A 24,149-nucleotide genomic window follows, 5' to 3' on the forward strand; every position below is an offset into this window, starting at 1 on the left:
AGCATTCCTTTAGATACTTGATTGTTATCATCTTTTCGCTTCTGTTCTGTTTACTATTTATATTTTCCCCTTTTTGAATTTTTTTTATCCATATCCACATCACTGATTGAGTTATAGTCCCGTCCCATTACTAATTTACCCCGTGAAATTTTGTTTACTAGTGTCATTAATGCTTCAATAAATATTATTGGATTATCATTTGGGGCATAAACAAAAGTTTCTTATTAATTGTGCAAACTAAAATAATATACATGCCCTCTTTGTCTATTTCTTTGTGAATTATCTCCAGATATATCATTTCTCTAATTAATATTAACATGCCCTTACCCAGCCATACTCCCTTGTGCAACCATCCCACAGACCTCATTCTTCTACCACACTCATACATTCCATACATCTGAATAATCTGTGTCCTTAACCCTACCTTGGTTAACACACCTATCTATCCAAATCCTCTACAATCAACTTAAGCTCCTATATAAAGCTAGCGAGGATAGATTTTTCTGCAGGAGATTGGGGGGAAATCGGAATAAATTAAAAAACAACAAAGAAGGAAAAAAAAAATGAAGAACTTGAGTGACCGCTATGAGAGCTTTAAATTATTAAAGGTCTTTTCCCATACTTCATTTGGATTACATAATTTTCTGTTAGTGAAGGGACCAAACTTTCTATTTCTTGGAGTCCAGAGCTGAGATTCCATTTCTTTAATAGCTGGAGGCCTTGTTCCTTTGAGTGTATTGCATTTTGTTCTTCTGTATATGTCAGTAAATTTGTTGCTGGCTATACCCTGGCAAAGCTCATGTTTTCTTTTGCTAGGATATCTGTAACAGGTTTTAGCTTGAGCCTCTGGTGTCTAGTGTAGCTCGAGAGATCATTTAAAATTCTTAGGTTCTTATACTTTTCATTGTTGGAGCGATTATTTATTGTTTTCCAAATCGTTTCTTTATAAATATAATTGTGAAAATAGACAATTATATCTCTTGGGGCATGTTTAGGAACTTTTTAAAGTTTTAAAGTTCTGTGCGCCCTAGCCAGAAGAGTTTATTTTTCTCCTATATCATATCATATAGGTAAACTTTAATTTCTCGATTTTTGATATCTTCTCATACTCCTCTTCTTCTGAATATCTGTATAGTTTTTGGTTTAAACTTTTAATTTCCTTCTTCAATACTTTAGTAGAGGCCAAGAAATCAACCGTTATTGTGTCTCTATGATCTTCTAGTAGTTTGATTAGGAATTCTCTGGTAATAGCTTCTTGTTCAATTGGTCCGGTTATTACTTTTTCACACACACGATCAGTTAGTTAAAGAGTCGTCTCACTGCCTTCTTTAATACTTGTCTTTGTTTGGTTTGGGGGGGAGCTTACTCTTCTCCTATTTGTTATTTTTTCTTCAGGATCCGGTGATGCATAGTATGATATAAGTGATTTGTTTTAAATTTTATCCTTCTCCTTTTCATCCTTATTTTTTCTCCCATTTTTTGTCCTTTTTACCTTTTTTTAGGCCATTTCTCTTGATGGCCCTGGCAATTAACATCAGTATTGAGATATTATCCCAAGAATCTATTTAAACCAACCAATTTTCAGTCCAGCAGCAATGGGCTTGATGGCCCTGATAATTAACAGCACATACACTACTTTTAATTACATCAGCCTTCCCCTAGATATTCCTGACCTCTTACTATGTCCACACTTGTATTAAGACTTTTTGGCGATACAAAGGTTATTTGTCATTTGCTTATCTGAGTTCTGGTTTGTGTCTTCATTAGATGCCTTCCTTCCAGATACCCTCGGACGGCTTGAGCTTTTGCCCTCAATTCCAATCGCTCTCCCCAACTCCCTCTCGCTGTCGCCAAATTGCCTCACAATCTCTCTGGGTCCTTTCTCTTCCATGCTCGCGCACCCCGCATGCGTGCACGCCCTCACATCATCACGCCCCAACTTATTGTATTGTTATTGGATTTTATCCAGTGAGTTTCTCGAAGGGCACAAATTTGTACCCGATTTTTATTAATAAATCTAAAAGTATAGACCTTTTACAGGGTGTAGTGATCCCACGGGCATTTATTGAGGTTAACTAAAATTAAATTTTCTATCAGTTCTCGGGGCTCTCTCTCTCCAAAAGTTACCATGGATTTGTTAAATAAAAAGAAAACAATCTTTATTTGTGATTACATAAAAATGAGACGGGTTGTACCAAAAAGTTGGAATCAACCTAAGACATAAATTTTGTAAGACCAAAAAACCCCGCCATACATTATCTTGAGTAATAAAAGACATTACTCCGATATGGGTCCCACGTCTCATGTGGGAAAAATGTACTGAGGGTAGACGGTCTGTGGAGGGCCAACCTTAAGGCACTACTAGAAATAAAAAAAAAAAAATAACAAAACAAACAAACCAAAGAAGGTAAAATGGATGGAAGGGAGTAGGGACTAAAGAAGACCCCACAAGTCTAAACCATACACCTTACAGCTTATAATTAATTTAATCATTATGTAAGTGTTTCAACTCACTATTACTTTACTTCCTCATAGTGCCATTCTTAATCTAGCCTCTCTATTAGATATTGTTTTTTCTTGTGTAGGTGTGTACCTTTCTGTGTCTCTATGTCTTCCTTTTATTCTTAATGTTTATTTAATGTGCATTTTGTGTCATTTCACTCTTAATTACAGTGAACCTTTATATAAGGATAATTATACTTCACTTTGTGCAGTTTAAAACATATTGTCTCACCCTCACGGAACTGTCCTTCATGTTTGATTGTATTAAAGAGCTGGATAATTGCTTATATCACGAGGTTACATGATGATGTCATGGCATGTCAGAATAATTGTTTACTCCAAATGTACAAGTTGTATGATTTATATTGCAGACAGACACAGAGTGCAATCTCAGATGCCTCTGGTAGTGCCTGTTCCATATGTTTGCCATCACATTTATAATGCAACATCGATTAAAAGGTATAACAGAAGGCAAGCATCTGTTATAGCAAACATTGCATTATTGCCATAAGTATTTATTTGAAGGAAAATACTACAGCTACAGCATGAGAGATATAGGTAGATACACTAAAAGGTGATAAAATTAGTGTAACTCATAAGATAATTAATGCTGGTAAATCATAAAACATCTTTCTTTACTCTATACAATAGCAAAACACTAAGTATAATATGTTGCTTTCAACTCGGAGTATATGACTTAAAAAATGGTGCTGCAACAAATATTTAGTGAATGCCAAAACACTACATTAACTAGCATCAACATCAAAATAGCACAATATCGGGGGCGTGGTCTGACCGCCGACGGTGATGGCTGCCTAGGCGAAGAGCTCTGCGCCCTGCCAGACCCGAAACGCTAAGCAAACCGCTACTCACCCCTGCCAACGACCTACACACTTGCCTGCGGAAGGGTGGACAGTCAGGGCAATGGCCAACAACAAAAAATCCGGCAAAAAACCGAAGGAAGGGACCCCTTCCGTCGCCGAACTCCTCGCGACGCCCAGGCCGCATGTAACCAAAGATGGCGGCGGCCATCTGAACGCGGGCTCTCCGGACTCCCCACAATCAAGAGAACATGGGCACAGACCTCTGCAGACGACTAATGCCGAAATCCTGCACTCAATTGCAGAGGTAAGACACTATCTGGCTGGGGAGATAGAGAGATCAGCAAGGGAGGTTAAGGAGGAGATACAAGCAGTGGGCCAGCGCACCGAGGCCCTGGAATGGAGGATGGACCACGTGGTAGCAGCCCATAATGAAACAGCCTCCACCACCAACCACCTACTCACTAGAGTGGCAGAACTAGAGGCAGAGATAGAAGATGCCTCTAATAGGTCCCGCAGGAATAACCTAAGAATTAAAGGCATACCTGAAAGAATAAAGGATGCAGACTTAACAACTGTATTGCTGGGACTGTTCAAAGATCAATTACCTGCCATACCGGAACATCTATGGACCATCGACAGGGCGCACAGAGCGCTGAGAGCCAGGGGCCCACCTGACAGCCCCCCTAGGGACGTGATAATGAGGTGGCATTTTTTCTCCACCAAAGAAGCGATTATTAAAAGCGCACGCCGCCACACTTACACGCTGGATGGCTCCACACTCCACCTTTACCAGGACATTGCACCTGCCACTTTAGCCAGGAGACGGGAATGGAAGCCTGTTGCTGACCTAGTCAGGGCAAAGGGCCTCAACTTTGCATGGGGACACCCCTTTAAAATGCTGGTGTTCAACGGCCCGCGACCAGCTGTACTCCTGCCCACGGCGGACCCAAAGGCCTTCCTCCGGGGACTAGGTATAGAAGTCCCAGAAGATTTCCGACTCCCCCAACGAGGGACTCAAGCACTAGGCCTTTTGCCCAGGGATGGAGCAGGCCTGGACGGCGGCGCACTATAGGGGTCCCACAGGGGCCTTCCCTCCGCCAAACATTACTGACTACTGGCCAAACTCACCCTAACGATATCCCCCCCCGCACAAATCAGCAAGATGAGAATCAGACCCAAATCATAAGCTACAACGCAAAAGTGGTCTCCTAAATTGAACACAGACGGCTACAGCTACGGACCGCAAAACCCACAGACGATACCAACACCAGAGACATTATTCAAAAATCCAAAGTAAACAACACTCGTGAATTCAAGACAAGACTGGACCTGTTGCAGAAGGATTGCTACCACACATCAAAGTACAACACCTAGGGGCCTGAGAAAGGACACTGCGAAAACAAACGGAATACAATATACCCTAGCATTTTGTGTGAAACGCAAGGGACCGATACTAGATGGGTAACTAAGCATCGCCCGTTAACTACATCGCAACAACATAAGAAGAAACACGACGCAGAAACGGAACGGCTGCTACTTTAACCCGCGACCACAGTCTCAAATTGCTGCGTAGAAACAGAAGCTGTGCAAGGACGAGAACACACTTATACAGAAGACCTACTCATGCTTGGCCCGTCCGAGATACCACCGTGCTGCACGGATTTGTGACTCTTACACCACTCATTTACAAACAGGACAGTGACAGAGTCCACTACCGAATGGGACACTGGTTTATCCCCAGGCATTGGGACACTGCACAGAGTCGCATCCACGGCCAGAAACGCAAGTGCATACTCCCTCTCCCCCCAACCCTCAGTATTACTCTATTGCTCTATTGTTTTATTATTATCTCATTATTGTTTTACTATCTTCTGCTTTTCTGTTTTTACGTGTAATTCTCAGTACTTAAGGAGACCTTGAGGGCTTTCTGGTGATGACGGAACCTGGGGGTCATGACTTAGACTATCTGGTGACATGCGGTATGGGATAATGCTTAATACCCCACGGCTAACCTCACCCCCCCAGACCCGTTTTCGGGGCAACCCCCACAGAGGTGACTAACACTTCTTAATCTCACCGGACATCCCTGCTCTCCCTTGCCCCCCCCCCTCCCCCTATCCCACGGGACGGGTGACGGAGTAGCATACCCCTGCAGCTCTGACGTAGACGGGACGTTGCCCCCCCCCCCCGTGCTGACCCAGAATGATACCCGGGTAAGGGGATTAGGACTTTTGAGGGGGTGCTAGATGTAATAGCTCTAAATGTATTCAAAGTGATAAATGCCTCAGGTTTAATGTTTAATGTCTAATGTAACTTACGCAAATACTGAATGTCTACTTAAGGTCAAATAATGCTTGCTTCGTAACTGTATTGTAACTCTGTGAACGCACAATTGATTTGGTATGAGACTACACATTTCCCTTACCGAACTTGGCAGGGCACTAACGTTTATATCCTAAGATATCTAGATACTCGGGTCTTCGGCAGGGTGCTCGGCGATTGTTTGTCCCCTCCGTGCTACTTGAAGTACTCGCGGAGCGGGCATCCACCCCCCGATACACCCGGCACGAATAAGACCGGAGTGATCCCCTACCCCCCGTTTTGTACCACTACCCCTTCCCTTCCCCTTACCCTCCCTTCGTACAACAAGGCCTAGACAGCCCTTGGGCCTCGTCAGCCCTCCCACGAACAGCCTCCAATTACTCAACCCACAGACAGAACGTGTTCTCCCTAGCGAGGACTCCCTTCCCACCTCCACACCGGTCTCTAAAAGGAACCCGGTCACTGCCTCCCCCCCCCTAGTCCACAAGCACCGCTCCCTGGTGGGGGACGCGGCGGACAGACCTGACTGCGACACTCACGGGACCGACAGGACCTCATTTAAACCGAAACATGGCCACACTTAAAATTACCTCCCTTAACGTTAACGGCCTTAATACGCCGACCAAACGGCGACTATTAATGAGGGAACTAAAAAGACAAAAGACAGACATAGCCTTCGTGCAGGAGACCCATATGTTGCGCTCAGCCCGGATTCAACTAACCGACCACCTGTACACCAGGGCGTACTCTTCCAGAGCTCTGGTGAAAAAAAACGGAGTAGAAATACTCATCCATAAAAATTGCCCTTTTATCACTCATACTACACAATCCGACACCACGGGTAGGTATATCATCCTTACTGGGACCATACACGCCACCACCTATCACCTAATAAACATCTATGCGCCTAATCAATCAGACCCAACCTTCTGGGACAACTTACACGGTATCGTGCAGAAACTATCGCATGGTATAATAGTATTGGGGGGCGACCTGAATGCTACCCCCAGTCCACCAGTCGATCGTAGCACACCGGCGGGAGGTCAGAGGGCCCTGAGGGTTGGGGGACAAGATAAATTACTATTTCAATTCATGCAAAATACACAACTACTTGACCCCTGGAGACTGCGACACCCGGGACAAAGAGACTACACTTTTTTTTCGGCGGCACACTCCACTTACTCCCGCATAGACTTATTTCTGGTTAATCAGGCCGGGATCCCGTGGATCCATTCCGCGCGGATCAACCTCATTACGTGGTCAGACCACGCAGATATAGAACTCTCATTACGAATCCCAGGCCCTAGGCCACCCTGGAAATGGAGGTTGAACAGCACACTCCTTAAAGACCCAGAAGTAGCAATACTTATTCAGAAAGATGTCGATTCCTACTTCAAGGAAAACGACACACCGGACCTAACGCAAACCACAATATGGGCCGCCCATAAGGCGGTCATCCGGGGCTCCCTTATCAAATTGGCAACTAGACGAAAAAAGCAGAAGGCGGAAACCCTCTTCGAGCTCCAGAAGGCGCTGAGGAGGGCCGAAGCCAAGCACAAACAAACCCCCACGAAGCAAGGTCTCCAAGACCTTCGGGAACTCCGTCACAAGATTAGGTCCTTGGCGGTTGAGGAACTCGGTAGGGATCTAGTCCGCAAAAAACGACTTTACTATGAACGCTCTAATAAAATGGACACCCTCCTGGCCCGGGCACTCAACCCCAAACAACAGTTCAAAACCATAACAGCAATCCGAAACAAGACAGGGCAGATCACACACGACCCCTCGGAAATCAACCAGGTCTTTACGGAGCTCCTGGCAAATATATATGACCACTCCCCGGACTTAAATAGTAACAATGCGACATATGCGATCACTGTCGCAAACTACTTGAACAAAACAAAATTACCACATCTCACGGCGGAGAACATACTGACACTAAATGCCCCAATAGAGGATGAGGAGGTCGACAAAGCCATCTCAGCACTTAAAGGTAACAAGGCCCCGGGACCGGACGGGTACGATGGTTCCTATTATAAGATCCTTAGAGACACCCTAATCCCACGACTAGTTAAGGTATATGCGGAATGGATGGACGGAGGACATCCCAACCCAGAAACACTAACAGCAGACATCACCCTCATCCCGAAACCCGGTAAAGATCCGTCGGAGGCGGGGAACTATAGGCCCATTTCGCTTATAAACTTCGATGTTAAGTTGTTCGCCAAAATTCTAGCGACTCGTCTAAACCCCTTGCTGGTAAAACTGGTCCACCCGGACCAGGTCGGTTTTGTGCCATCTCGACAATTATACGAGAACACTAGGAGAGGCGCTGATGTCATATGGTGGGCAGTGAGGACCCGGACGCCTTCTCTGATCCTTTCCCTGGACGCGGAGAAGGTGTTCGACAGGGTCCTGTGGCACTACCTCTTCTCGCTCTTGGAGCACCTCCGAATGCCGGAGAGGTTCATAAGGGGCATAAAGGCCCTATACACCGCACCCAGGGCGCAGACAGCTGTCCCAGGAGCGGCTACGACCCCATTCACGCCCGCCAACGGCACCAGGCAGGGCTGCCCCCTCTCCCCCTTATTGTTCGTCCTAGCGCTTGAACCACTTCTGCAACGGATAAGGGAAGACGGGAACATCCCAGGCATACAGGCAGGGGGAGAGGAGTACAAAGTTTCAGCGTACGCTGACGACATAATGGTCACAATCACCAACCCCCAGAGATCCCTGCCACACCTTCTCTCCCTCCTAGACGAATACGGGCAAGTATCAGGCTATAAAGTTAATCTTGATAAATCAGTGGCAATGCCACTGGAATTGAATACAGCAGAAATCATTGCCATACAAGCCAACCACCCCCTTCACTTCTCGAGAACCGAAGTCAAATACTTAGGTATCAAATTAACCGCAGACCCAGAGAAGCTTTACGATGCGAATTACACACCCACGGTGCAAAAACTATGCAAAGACATAGACAAATGGCAAGAGAAGCCAATCTCATGGATTGGGCGGCTTCATGCCATAAAAATGACGCTGCTTCCACGCCTATTGTTCTTGTTTCAGGCTCTACCGGTCAAAATTAGTAAACAAGACCTCACCACACTACAAAGACACATAGATAACTTCATATGGGCACAAAAACGACATAGAATAGCCAGACAGGTGTTGTATCGACCGAAGTTAAGAGGAGGGCTTGGACTCCCAAATTTACATCTTTACTACTTAGCGGCCCAATTAGCCCAAATAGTGGCGTGGCACGCTCCAGAAGGCTCCCATAGGTGGGTCGACCTGGAAACTAAGCTCATGGGCCCAGACCTACCACAATACTGGATATGGGTCCCCAAACAAGACAGACCCGCCCTAAACACTACCTGCCTAGCCTTCAGAACGTTTGACAGTCTTAAACTCCTGACGACCCTGACTACAAAGGACGTATTCCGCCACATGCAACTACGAGACTTCGCCAGATCTCCAGAGGTTAAAAAAGCAGCACACGCCCCAATGACATTCTACGAACAGCTATGTAATGCCGAAACCGTACAAAAAGGCTTAATAACCGCTATTTACTCACATCTCAGCGCCCCCGTCAAAGACGACACAGACCCGCGATATATTAACCAATGGGAGACGGACCTGGGAGGGACGTTGGAGGGAGAGGACTGGGTTGACATATGGGAAGCGACAGCCAAAACCTCTATTTGCGTACTACACCAAGAACAATCCTATAAAATGCTTATGAGATGGTACACCACACCAGTACAACTACACAAAATGGGTAAAACCACGACCGACATATGCTGGAAGGGATGCGGGGGTAAGGGCACCTTCATACATATGTGGTGGGAATGCCCCGAAATGCACAAATACTGGACGCGCATACAGACGCTCTTGACGGACGTTCTTTTGAAACCTGTTGCGCTGGATCCCTGGTCGATCTTATTATCCAAACCCATAGACGGCCTCCCCAGGACAGAACAACGACTCTTTGACAAAATCACACTAGCGGCCAGAAGGGCCATTGCCCAAGCATGGCTAAAACCTGACCTACCCACAGACGCAGACGTAACTGTAAAAATCAAAGACACATATCTGATGGACAAACTCACTGCCCAAATCAGAAACACAGAAAAATCTTTTCAAAAAATATGGCAACCCTGGGAAGACTACCTAGACAAATAGGGACCTTACGATATGACACTGACAGACAGAGGCTGCCGAATTGGCCTCACTCCGCCGCACCCCCCCCCCACGACCGGTGCTTCCCCCCCCCCCTCCCCACCCCTCAGCCTCTCATCCCTTCCCACCCTTCCCACCTCCCCCCCCCCCCCCATTGTTCTTATTTTTCACCATTTCCAGTTGTTGGTTGCACAAACAACAAACAGCTAGACATATTACAACAGATTCTTATGCTTCTCTCGAACACAACAATACATTACCTTGTCCTCTCTATCTATACGCGGCCTAAAGACCGTAAAGGCTAATATACAACTAGCTTACGCTGTAAGACACACACCACATCATGGAGGTCGACCTCGGTATGAGCCGTAACACCTCAAAGAGCCAGCTCAGCACCGAAACGACTCACAGTTGTCAAAGCCTACACAAAGCCAACACAAACCGTAAATCACCATTATGACTCACTCTATGTGAAGCGACTTATCTATAACACTGTTCATCTACAATGTATTGTTCTGATTCATTTCAATGTTTTCATTGTATTGTACTGTTCTATTTTTATGCTATTGTTTTTTCCTGTTCCCCTGACTACAGGGCTGAAACGGCCCCCCCCCCCTTTTTTTCCTTTATATTTCATTTAAAAGCGACACGGAGCGGCATGAATCAACACCTAATATGCGAAAACATCATCTGTCTACTGATGTATAACCTGTAAAAATGTTTGTACTCGGCCCCTGCGTGAGCCACTGTATTTCGAAATGCCGCACTCCGTGCCGACTCAAAAATAAAGAATTTAAAAAAAAAAAATAGCACAATATCAGTGCACACATTTAAAAAAGAGTGTCTCCTAATTAAAAAAAAAAAAGCAAAAACAGTATTACATATACTTAAATGTGATGTGTTACCATGTGCATATGCTCAAACCACTTGACACCACAAGATACTCTGTTCTTTCAAAATATTATAAGACAGGAATCCTTCCAGATAATGCATAAATAAAAAAAAACAAAAGAAAATTAAAATTTTAGTGGGACTGTATTATTAAAACAGCATGCATAGCTAAGGATGGAAACATTCCTTTTTGATAGGCAAAAACATCCCTTTTGAAAGACACACAGCAAACTGGTGTATTGATGATTGAAGTCTCCAAATCCTTCAGTAGAGCAGAGGAAACAGAAGACCTGAAACATCAAGTCATTTATACAGACTTATTTCCATATGAGCAAACTGCCAGTTTGGTTCATGATTGGCTTTTATCAAGTTTGAGTACTAGTAAATCAATGCCTTTGTATTGACTTTACATTCATTAAGTCATTTTCCACATAGTTTAAATGGACACAAGTAGCAGCAAACAACATAATGAAGGCATTTTGGACATAATTTTAGCTTCAGCTTCCATGATGCTTTGTAAAGGTATGCAAAGCATCATGGAAGTTGCAGTACTACAACATCTGGGGATCTGTCCTTTGGGTACCCCTGCCCTACATATTTCCTGGCAAAGGTGATTCAATGTTTAAACCCCTTTTATTGCACAGACTGTTTAATCAAAAATGTATTAACTCCTACACTTTAATAGCCTGCTAAAGCCTGTGGAAGCCTCTTATGCACAATTAAAGTTTAATTAACAGATCAGGAGATAAAAACATCTAAAGTAAACACATTGCTTATTAAGAGATTAAACCATTTTACATGCAGACTGTCTGAGTCAGGGGAGGTGTGGATAGGGCTGCTAAAATAGAAACAAGTGTAAAATATTTCTAACTAAATGGCAGAGAACTGAGCAGAAAGACTGCAGGGGTATGATCTATAAAATAAAACAGCTTCATTAAGCAAAAGTTGTTTTGGTGCTTAGAGTATCCCTTACATTAACAGCCAACAAAACTTCCCTACCAGGAGCCAGGAAGTAGATCATTAGTTATTGCAGAACTATAGTTCACATCATAGGAGAGCACATCACATGTCATTAGGGTGTGCACCCTTGAATTTAACATTTTTGATTTTTTTTTCTAAATTAAAGCAGCACCTTCAACGCAATAACAACTTAAGTACATTTAAGGTGTTATGGGAGCAGAAGTGGCAACACAGTCTTAACTTCAAGGGTTAAACAGTTTTGCAACCTAAATTTGGGGCTCTGGTGACACAACATCACTGCCTCCATGCTTCCTACCTCCCTCCCCTGCTTCAACAGTTTGCATGTATGTAGATACATAATATTTCTCTCAATGCAAGGACAGTGAGTGGGAAGGGGGGTGGGGGCTGAACATTTCAAATTTGCATATATATGTAAGGCAGTATGCCTGGAGTTGTGGGAGGCGCTTGTTACTGGCCTATATCAACTCCCTCCTCCCAGATTCCTCCTGACATTTTTCTTACATTTTTGGTTATTTTAGATGGTCTGTGAAAGTGGGGCAGGAACCAAGGCTGCCTTGGGGAGCCGGTCTGTGCTCCTGACTCTGCTGTTCGGCACCATGTAGCCCCTCAAACCCGTCACAATGGGAATTGCCATTACCACCGCCTCGGCCCGACCATCTACCTTAGTTCCCTGTACTTTTACTGTACTTTTACTGCTGGCTTTTGGAGTACTGTCAGGAGGTCTGGCCCTTCAATGCTATCACTTCCCTCAACACACTACAGGCTGAATGTTTTTCCCGCAGTCCCCCAGTTTGGACTCCACTTTTAGCATTATGTCTGAAAAGCAACATGGAAGTAATAGTCTCACAATCCAACTTTTTTGTCACTACTTTTAAAGTGTTTAGTAATTATTATTGTTTTTTTATTAAATCTTTTTAAAGATTTTTCTTTTTTCAGCATTAAATATACATACAAATATACAACATTCATAGACATGCTATTCATTTTCTTTTCTCCTCTTCTCTTTTTTTCTCTTAACATTTACACATATTTTTAACCTAAATTAGTTTTGGTGCCACTGAGAGGGAGAAGAGAGACCTGATGTAAACATAGAGGGTCTTCTTATTATGCCTTTGTGGTCTATTTATTACTTTCTTATGGGTTTGTATAATTTGATTTGATTATGTTTAGTGTTTTAGTTAACCTTTGATAGCCATTGATCCCATATATAGTATTTTTTTGAAGAATTTAATATATTTAAACTAATTTCTCTTTCCATTTGGATTTGAGATATTAATTGAGTATTAACTTCAATCCAAATGGGTTTGTAATCGGATTCCATCCAATTGTTTAGGTTTTTGGGATTTTGATACCCTGGTATTGGAAACTGTGTTTTATCCATGTAAAATTATAGTGACTTTTTATTTGTTTTTTCATATCAATGTTTATATTTTTAGATAGGATTGTTGATTTTTGTATATTGATTATATAATTCGACACTTTACTAAAAGTAAAAATCTATTCCATAAGGTTTGGAATTAGTTTGAATATTTTAATATAAGGAGGACATCTTATGTGTATAGATTTATTTCATATTATTTATGATTTGTTGAAAAGCCTTCAAGCCTTCTCGATTTTCATTGCTAACGGTTCAATTGATAAGACATAGAGGATTGGAGAAAGTGGACAGCCCTGTCTAGTTCCATTGTTCAATGCGAACCAGTCTGATAAAATATCATGTCCAACAGTTCTTGCTAATGGAGAATAATACATACACATGATTGCTTGGTGCATCCAACCCTCTATGCCAGATTTATTTAGTGATTTACTCATAAACCTCCAGCTGACTCTGTCGAACTATTTTCTGTGTCGATCCACAGAGTCAGCAGGGGATCGATCACATGATCTTTCTACTGAATCCATTATATCCACAAGTCTCCTTATATTTGATCCTGAAAATCTGTTTGGGATAAAACGTATTTGGTCTCAGTGAATCAAATTATTTAGAGTTAGTTTTAACCTTCTCTGCTATAATTGAAGCAAATATTTTAATATCTGTGTTTAAAAGAGATATTAGCCAGTAATTTTCTAGATATGTTGGATTTTTGTTGGGTTTAAGAATTAGGATTATATTTGCTTTTGTTAATTTGCTTGGAAAATAACCTAGATAAACTATAGCATTAAATGTAGAGGTTAACTGATCTGTTAAATTTGATTTAAATGTCTTATAAAAGATGTTACGAAGACCATCTGGTCCTGTTGCTTTTTGAAGTTGTAATTTAACTATGGCTTGTCCAACCTCCTGTACAATTATAGGTTTATTTAAGTTTGCTTTTTGATGATCTGTCAATTTTGGGAATTTTAAATTTTGAAAATATTTATCTATGTCGGAATCTTGTAACGGATTTTATATGTTATATAAAGATTTGTAATAATTATTTTAGGCCTTGCCTATCAATTCTGGAGACATTATAGTTTCATTATCTACAATTAATTTTGTTATCTTATTTTTTTTTTTTTTTTTAAGTTTGTTGGATAATTTATCGGCTTTATTACCTTGAGCATAGAATTTTGTTTTAAGTTTTTTCATTGCTTTAATTAAATTTTGTCTTAATTTAGAATTGATTTCTGCTTGAATTTGTAGAATTTCCAAGCATGTATCATTAGATGGATATTGTTTATTCTTATTTGACAAATTAGAGAAAAGAATATACAAATCAGCTAATTTAATTAGATGTCCTCTAATAAAAAAGGCACACCAATTGTTGAGGTATCTTCTGGGTTGTTTTCTTCAAAATATAGGGATATTAGATTTGATATATAACTTCTATTGTCTTTTCAGTTTAATAAGAATGCATTATAGGTGAATTAGGTCAATCTGGAAGTATGAAAGATGTACCCTAGATAGATTGGTAAAATCCTTGTCTCCCGAATGAAAAATTCTCCATCTATCGTATAAAGCAAAATTATTTAAGTTATTTGTAAGCATAGACGCTTGTTTCCTTTATTTGATTTTTGTTAGTGTTTGTACCTTTTAGATATTTTCTATCCATATCCACGTTAGAAACACAATTAAAATCCCCAGCTACAATTACCATTCCCTTTTTGACTTTTTTAGCACCGGACAATATTTTCTTAAGGCGACACACTGGAGAAATGTTGGGTAGATATACATTAATTAATGAATAAATCTCCTCATTCATTTTACAAACCAATATCATGTACCGTCCTTGTGAATCTAATATCTGATGTATCAATTCAAAATGTATAGATTTAGCTTTCATTAAGGCTACTACTCCTGGCCTGGAATAGAAATGGGACATCTTTCCCTGCAAACATATTTTTATCTCCTAATCTCCAGTGTGTCTCCTGTAAAAATGCCACATCTACCATATGTTTTTTTAAAGTAATTTTAAACAGTCAATCTCTTGTATGGGAAATTAAGACCCTTGGCATTAATTGATAATATTTTAACCATATTGCATCCTGTCTATAATCTCTCCTCCCTTCAATGGCCCTTCATCAAGTGAATAGTGTTTTCCAGATAAACCACATTTAAAAACAGACATTTTATCACATTTTCCACATATATTGACTAACAACAAGAAAAAAGAAAAAAATCCTTCTGGAAAAATAAGGAAAATATGTACAGTCAACCATTTAGAGAGCCAACATTTGTTTACTCTTGGTTGAAACCTATGCCATTAACGTATGGCATAAGATAGAATCCAAATAAGACCCATGCAGATTGATAAATGCAACGGGAAAGGGAAAAAACAAACACAAAAAAACACTCATTTATATTGCTAGCAATATTTTCAGTATCTTTTTTCATCTTAATTTTTGTGCAAAAAATCTTTTTTTTCCTTCTTCTTTCTTTTCTTTACTTTTTATTCATCCTATTAACCCCTTCTAAAATAGTGCTCATATTAATAAGTGTTAATTTCAATATGATTCATTATTTATAAAATGTCATGCTTCTATTCATATTTGTCTTGTGATTTTGTTTGTGATTTATTCCACGTTTTTCTGTATTATTTAATCCTAATTTTCATTTCCTATTACATTGCATGTGATATTCACGATATTGTGTTAATATGTTTTATATATGGAAACAAAAAACAAATTTTCCCCTTTTTTTCTTTCCCCCTTTTCTTTCCCTTCCCCGTTTATAACCTTTAACTCGTGCTTCATTAATTTTTGTGTTAATATTTTACTCTAATAATCAGTGATTCATATTAATGAGTGCTAGTTTTAAAAATGTTGTTTAAGTATTATCATAATGAATTCTATTTTGTTAATTACCTTTAATTTTGCAACAGCGACTATCTTTTATGAATTCCTTTGTTCTCCCCTTCTATTAAGTATAGTGTCTTCCATATTATGTTTAAAGTGTTTAGTAATTATTATTGGTATTTATATAGTGCCAACTCATTGGCACTTTACAATATTATAAAAGGGGGAAATTTAACAATAATTGAGACAATTACAAAATGTTTCAGGAACAATAGGTAGATAAGAACCCTGCTCCAGTGAGCTTATATGTGACAGAGATGAACAAAGCTCACCTAGACTGAAATGAATTACCATGTTACTTGCTATAGATTTTAATATACATTTAAAGACATCAGAGCATCATATGTAAAAAAAGTTAATGCAAATATAAAGTGATTTTAAGTGTACCAGTTAATGTTACTTGTAAGTTTTTTATTGGAATAGTGAATTTTACAGATACATTATAGTCCTTACTCTTGCATCAACAAAAATATTACAAAAGTTCAATTTTTCATTATTACCTGCACATTTTTCTAAACTAGTGTGCCATAATTGTGGAAATAGGCATTTATGGTTTTGTGCCCAATTATATATACGTGTTTTTTGTTTAGTTTAGTTTTTATTTGCTTTTATATCTTGTTTAATTATAACTGTATTTGATTTTTGCTTACAAACTAAAACAAGGTATAAGAGAATACTGCATGGGTGGGGGCTTGCTCACTGTTTAATAGACATGCCCCTACTCACGGTATAGCGAGTAGGGGGATAATTTACTAATACTAAGTGATCTTTACTTAGTATTAGTAAATTTGGCTGAAATACCAATTTAGGTCTTTCAGCCTTTTAGTAGATAGATCCCTAATACCGTGGGAATTAGGGAGTTATCTACTTATTCATTCCTGTCATTACATTGACTGGCTAAGTAACTTACATTTTATATGAATGTGTGTTACTTGATTTTTGTAAGTGTTGCAAATGCTTACATCTGAAACCTGGCTATGTTTGTATACGTTTTATCTAAAATTGTATACAGTGTAACATTCTTCATTCTTCCACTGGGTAAGTATATTAGTTCTTAGGCAATACTGTGCTTCAGAACTTCGGCACTTCGGCACTTCGACACTTCGGAACTTCGGAACTTCGGCAACTTCGGAACTTCGACACTTCGGAACTTCAGCACTTCGACACTTCGGAAATTCAGTAATTTCGGAAATTCGTGACTTCAACTATTCGGCAATTCGGCAATTCGGCAATTCATCTATTCAGACATTCGGAAGTACCCGAATGTCCGAATTGCCCGAAATTCATCAGAATTCACATTCGGACCAAAATGAATTGCACATGTCTAATATGTATTACATAAACTATTTAATTTCTTAGATTGTTTTAAAATTGCTTTATCTGATTTGAGCTGTGAATTAGATTTTGTATCTATTGTTAGATCAAAAACACAATTAAAATCACCCGAAATTATTAATATGCCTTTTGATATTTTTTCTATTCTGTTTATAATTTTTGAGAATGTTGATATTGGATTTACATTAGATAAGTAAACATTTACAAGAGTGTAAATTTGTTATCTATCTTACAAACCAGTACTAAAAATCTACCTGACAGGTCACAATTCTGAAACTATCACAACCCCACTTTTTTTTATTATTTTCTAGGGATGCCTGATAAATAAGTTTATACTTGTTTCTCCCCAATTTCTGAGGTTCAGACTGTTTCAGACTGTTTCCAATATGTCTCTTGGATGAAACCTATCTGGATTTTTTTCTCTGATAAAGGAGTCATATATAATTTGTCTTTTCCTCTGGGTGTTAAAGCCTTGTGCATTAATTGACATTATTTTAAGAATTAATATAACGAATTGTCATTTTCTTTATTTCATTCTCTTTATTTTAAAATTACGATTTATTGTTCTTGGGCTGATCATCACATAACTTAATACACACATAAAAACAACAAAAAAACAAAGGGGGAGATACATTTACTCCATCCACATTAAACATTACTATTTTGTCATGGAACACAATCCATGATATTCCTAAATGTCTCATTGGGCAATTTAGGAATCTCTGTGGGAGGGAGTGGAGTCAGGGAGTGGATTTGCAATTATTTTATAATTTCTTTTGAAATTACTTTGAGACCAAAGATTATAAATAGAGATGTCCTGAACGGTTCGCTGGCGAATAGTTCCTGGCGAACATAGCTTGTTCGCCACGGATGGCGAACATATGCGATGTTCGGTCCGCTCCCTATTGGTCATCATTGAGTAAACTTTGACCCTATACCTCACAGTCAGCAGACACATTCCAGCCAATCAGCAGCAGACCCTCCCTCCCAGACCCTCCCACCTACTGGACAGCATCCATTTTAGATTCATTCGGAAGCTGCATTCTTTTATTTTTTGTATTTTTTTTTAGACAGAAGTGTGTTATATATAGGAGGTGAAATAATGACATGTTTAAACGCTTGCTACTTTACGATTAGTTAATGTGCAGAGAGCAGTTCATGTGATTAAAGGCATGGTGTGGAGGATCGGCTATAGTGGGACATGCTTGGCAGGCTGCTGTTTATTGCTTGTGCTCATCCGATCCCTTTTGGGCGCCAGTTGCAGACCCTGTGAGTCCCTGATACCTGGAACAACAAAGGCAAGTCTCTGGCTGAGTGCCGGGTTCACGGCTTGAGGTGGTGGAAGCTTGTTTTGTCGGGTGGTCGGATCTGTCCCGGTGGTGCTTCACGTCCGGTGCGGGATTGTGGTGGCTTAAGGTGGAGGCGAGTGCTTGACGTGGGGCAGGCTCTGCATTTCTGTTTGTGCCTCCGGTCCCGTCTTCGACGCCTTTTGCGTTGGTGGATTTTAATGGGGACTGCTTCGCTTAGCTGTGGTGGAGCTTGTTGGGGCTGTGGTGGAGGTTGTTGGGGCTTCCTGCTTGTTATTTGCTTCCAAAATTGATTAAAGAGTCTGTCCAGCTTAGACTCAATATCCTGCCATGCTTTGCTGGTACCAGGAGGACACACGGCTGACGCCATATTGGGAGAGTCGTAGATGAGTATGTCAGCCTGGGCGGCTGTGCTCTGTGCGTCCATTAGCTCCAGACAGCCTCTCGGGGGTGGACCGGGATAACCCCCACCAGTCCGAGGGGGGGTAACGGAGCTCATGCCGGGAAGTTGAGTGTGAAATAATAGCAGTCAGTTTCCTTCACATGTGTGCATTTCAGGGCCTGCCAGGGCACAGTGTCACACCAGTGCCACTCATATCTGGTGTAACAGTAGTGTACATTAAAAAAAAAAAAATACAGGGGGCTTGTTGTCACCTTTCGGGGACCCTTGGTGTTGTACGTGGCTGGGTGGAGGAAGAGACCTTCAATGACATCAGTGAGGACAAGGAACGGGACATGGCTAGCTTGGTATCCAACCTTGTGCAAATGGGGAGTTTGCGGTTGTGCAAATGGACTGTTTGCGGTTCTTTGCGGTGCGTTAAACGGGGAGTTTGGTCTGTCACTGTGAAGCGTGCGTAACCCTTACACTACCTGATCGATACAACATCATACCTGATGTTTTAAAGCACGTTATTCCAAACAATTTAGGAATGTTAGGTGATTTATGCCCTTTATGGATTAAAACCAGACTCTGCATCAACTATGTAATTTTCCATGGGAGTTTTGCCATGGATCCCCCTCTGGCATGCCACAGTCCAGGTGTTAGTCCCCTTGAAACAACGTTTCCATCACTATTGTGGCCAGAAAGAGTCCCTGTGGGTTTTAAAATTCGCCTGCCTATTGAAGTCTATGGTGGTTCGCCCGGTTCGCCTGTTCGCGAACATTTGCGAAAGTTCGCGTTCGCAGATCGTGAACAGAAAATTTTATGTTCGTAACATCACTAATTATAAACTCTAGGGGAACAAAGGCAAAAAAATAAATAAATAAATTTAGATTTCCATATGTCCATAAGGAATTAACCTCTTAAGGACACAACTTCTTAAATAAAAGGGAATCATGAATATTTCCGTCATATGTCCTTAAGGGGTTAATAAAAAATCTAGTGGAAAATGTATATAAATGGTGAGTATTATTTATCTATAATGTTTATACCTTGTAAATTGCTTGCCCAACTCTTTACCCATTTTCATTATTTTATGTTATGTATCGTAATATTGTTATACTTTAATAATCTCTAATAAATATACTAGTGCAATTTTGTTATACTTATGTATTTAGTTTATTTTAATTATCGGTGTTATTTTGCAGCATATATTTACAACAAAAAAAAAAAACAGTGATGGCTTATTAAGCCTATATTTCAATTTAACTTTCTTACCCCAATTCTATTTTTCATATTGGTTGCACACAAAAAAAAAAAAGATTCTCCCCTTCTTTTCCTATTCCCTTTCCTTTTGTCTTTCTTATCCCTTATATTCCCATGTTTCCATTAGGAAATTAATAACCCAAACCTAGTGAAAAAAAAATTATACAAATAGTGAGTATTATTAATCTATACTATTTATTCCTTCTTATTGCTTGCCGATCCATTTTTTTTATCGTGTGTTATCAGAATAGTGTTACATTTTAATAACCTCCAGTAAATATTCCTCCAGTAGATATTGTTACATTTGTGTAATTCGTTAACTATCAATATAAATCAATGTAGTGAAACACATATTTACAAAAAAGTTGAGACTTATTAAGCCTAAATTTCAATTTACATTACTTAAAAAACAAAAACAAAAAAAATAACTCTTTAACTCAACAATTACCTATTTTCTTATTGCCCAATCCCCTTTCTTCGTTTGATTAGAATTCTTCAGTTTAACTTCTTAATAATGAGCCATTCCTTTACTTTTTATGGGTGTTCAAATGTCTCCATTTTACCATCAACTATAATAATCAACTTGATAGGGAAACCCCATCTAAATCTTATATTATGTTTTGTGAGGATGGTAATTTCAGGTGGAAATGATCTTCTTTCAGATCTTGCATTGTATGATAAGTCAGGAAGTGTTAAAATGTTAGAGTTTTTTTTCTGTTGGGTTTCAAAACTTTCTCCTTGAATTCATAGGAATAGAAACAGATGACAATGGCTCTGGCTATTTAAGGTGCAATGTTAAGTGGTTTATTTAACCTGTGGCATCTGTCAATTTTCTCTTCATAGACATTTAAAGTAAGAACTAGGGATTTAAAATAATCATTCAATATTAGCCTCAGATCTTCCGGTTTGGCTGTTTATTGAAAATTTTGAAATCTTAGATTTTCCTGCGATAACAGTCTTCAAGATCATTTATTTTGTTTTCGAGGTAAGATATCTTTGTTGTCATTTTTCATCTTTTAGAGATTTTATTTGAAAATCCATATTTCAGACGAGATCTTCCATAATTTGAATCTTGTTGGTCAGTTTCGTTATGTCATTTTTAATTTCTTGCTTGATTTCAAGTGAGTTTGAGAATATTTCTTTCTTGATTTCTTCAAGAATATTCTTTAGACTTGCATTGAGAACATTAACCGTAACTTCTTCATTTTCTTTTCTCATATCCACTAATGACAGATCTAAGTTAGACAGTGATAGATCTGATAGATCTATCTGTTAAATCTTTGGTGTGGGGAGAGAAGTAAGTGGAGAGACTCTTATCCTGTTTGGGATTTTCGTTTTCTCTTTTAGAGGTTAATTTTTGTTCTTGCACATTTTTGTTTGTAGCCGTATCAGCCACCTCATTTATCTCTTTTAATGTTTTCCTTAGTTTTTCCTCTCTTTTTTCCTCTTTTTCCTTTTGTTCCTTTTGATTTTCTTTTTCACTTTTTTCCTTTTTCTTTATGTTATTCTCCCCCTTACTTCTCCTTCCTTTATTTTATTTACACCCCCTCCATCTGCATGAACTTTACTCTTATTCAGGGCCGGACTGGCCCACCGGGATACCGGGAAATTTCACGGTGGGCCGTCGGCACCTGAGCCGGGGAGACATGTGGGTGTTCCGCGGCCGCATGGAGAGCTTGGATGGCGGCCACAGGGGAAGCTCTTCTGGCGGCTGCTGGGGGAGCAGGCTGTTCTCTCTCTGCTCCCCCTCCCTCGCGTGCAGCTTAATGAGACCGCGGCCAGAATATGATGTCATATTCCGGCCCCGGTCTCTTTCTAGCGCGCGAGGGAGGGGGGAGCAGAGAGAGAACAGCATGCTCCGCCAGCGGCCGCCAGAAGAGCTTCCCCTGTGGCTGCCATCCAAGCTCTCCATGCGGCCGCAGGACACCTATCAGTCTGCCCACCCACACAGGTAGCAACAAGTGTCTGTGTCATGCTGTGTGTGTGTGTGTGTCATGCTGTGTGTGTCTGTCTGTGTCATGCTGTGTGTGTGTGTGTCTGTCTGTGTCATGGTGTGTGTGTCTGTGTCATGGTGTGTGTCTGTGTCATGGTGTGTGTGTGTGTCTGTGTTATGGTGTGTGTGTGTGTCTGTCTGTGTCAGGGTGTGTGTCTGTGTCATGGTGTGTGTGTCTGTGTCATGTGTGTGTGTGTCTGTGTCACGGTGTGTCTGTATCATGGTGTGTGTGTATGTCTGTGTCACGGTGTGTGTGTGTCTGTCATGGTGTGTGTGTGTGTCTGTCTTTGTCATGGTCTGTGTCATGGTGTGTCTGTCATGGTGTGTGTGTGTCTGTCATGGTGTGTGTGTGTGTGTCAGTCGTGGTGTCTGTGTGTGTTTTTAAAAATAGTGTTTTACTCACCTTTTATTTTTTTCCAACGTCGTACTGGTCTCTGCCTCTATGACTGAGATCATCAAGCTTGATGATCTCAGCCAATCCGCACTGACACAGGAAGCGCCTCTAGTGACCGTCTGAGTGTCTGTCACTAGAGGTGTCACTAGGAAGCAATGTAAACACTGTCTTTTCTCTGAAAAGTCAGTGTTTACATTCAAAAGCCTGCAGGGACAGGCTATAGACACCAGAACCACTACATTAAGCTGTGTGTGTGTGCGCCTGCTAGTGAGTGAGCTTGCTTGCATGTGTGTGTGCCTGCTAGTGAGTGAGCTGGTGTTTTTATGTCAATGAGCTTATGTATATTAGTGAAATTGTTTGTCTATGAGGCTGTGTATCAATGAGCTTGTGTGTGTCAGTGAGATTGTCTGTGTCTGCATGTGAGTATGCTTACTGTATAATTAAATGTTTTCCTCTGAAAGGACCAATATTTTATATTAGAAAAAGCAATATATGTATATATATATATATATAAACTCAATCATCTGGGGTGGCAAGACATAGCCTTACATATTACATGCGACAATATATGGCGCAATGACTTATGGGGCTGGCATGGATTTTTTTTTCCAGGGCAGCTTTGTATCCCCAGTCCGGCCCTGCTCTTATTTAATCAACTTGAAACACAGCATGATCCAGGTAGGTCAGTTACATATAGTTACATAGTTACATAGTTACATAGCTGAAAAGAGACTTGCGTCAATCAAGTTCAGCCTTCCTCACATATGCTTTTGCTGTTGATCCAAAAGAAGGCAAAACACCTAGTCTGAAGCGCTTCCAATTTTGCAACAAACTAGGAAAAAATTCCTTCTTGACCCCAAAATATCAGTCAGATGTCTCCTTGGATCAAGCAGCTATTTCCCCACTAATTAGAAATTATATCCCTGTATGTTATGTTTTTTCAAGTATTTATCCAATTGCAGTTTAAACATCTGTATAGACTCTGACAAAACCACATCTTCACCTCTTGTAATTATTAAATACTACAGAGAAAAAAATAAATAACTGTTTTGCTTATCTTATCAATGTTATTTTCTGATATATGCCACAATCAGCCTTGCCTTTCTCCCAGAGCTACAAGTCAGCCACATGCAGTCATTCTCAGCTTTCAGCATTCACTTGAGCACCAACACCTCACAAAACTATTGGACAACGCCGTTCACAGTTTCTCGGTTCATCTCGTCCCTATGTGATTTTGGTCCCACTCCTTGGCACACCGAAATACACCAACTGACAATGTTTGGTATCGTTCACACGTTCAATTAGAACACGCCGCTATGCAACCATCATGTAACATTAGACTCCTGTGTCCACCATTCCACTCCCCAAGTCAATCCCCCTCCTCACAAAGCACGCAACGTTCGCACGTCCGCACGTCCGCACGTCCGCACGTCCGCACGTCCACACGTCAGCACGTCAGCACGTCAGCACGTCATCCCCTGCTCTGGAGTGAAATACA

This window comes from Pelobates fuscus, chromosome 1, assembly GCF_036172605.1.
Source record: "Pelobates fuscus isolate aPelFus1 chromosome 1, aPelFus1.pri, whole genome shotgun sequence".
Lineage (NCBI taxonomy): Eukaryota > Metazoa > Chordata > Amphibia > Anura > Pelobatidae > Pelobates > Pelobates fuscus.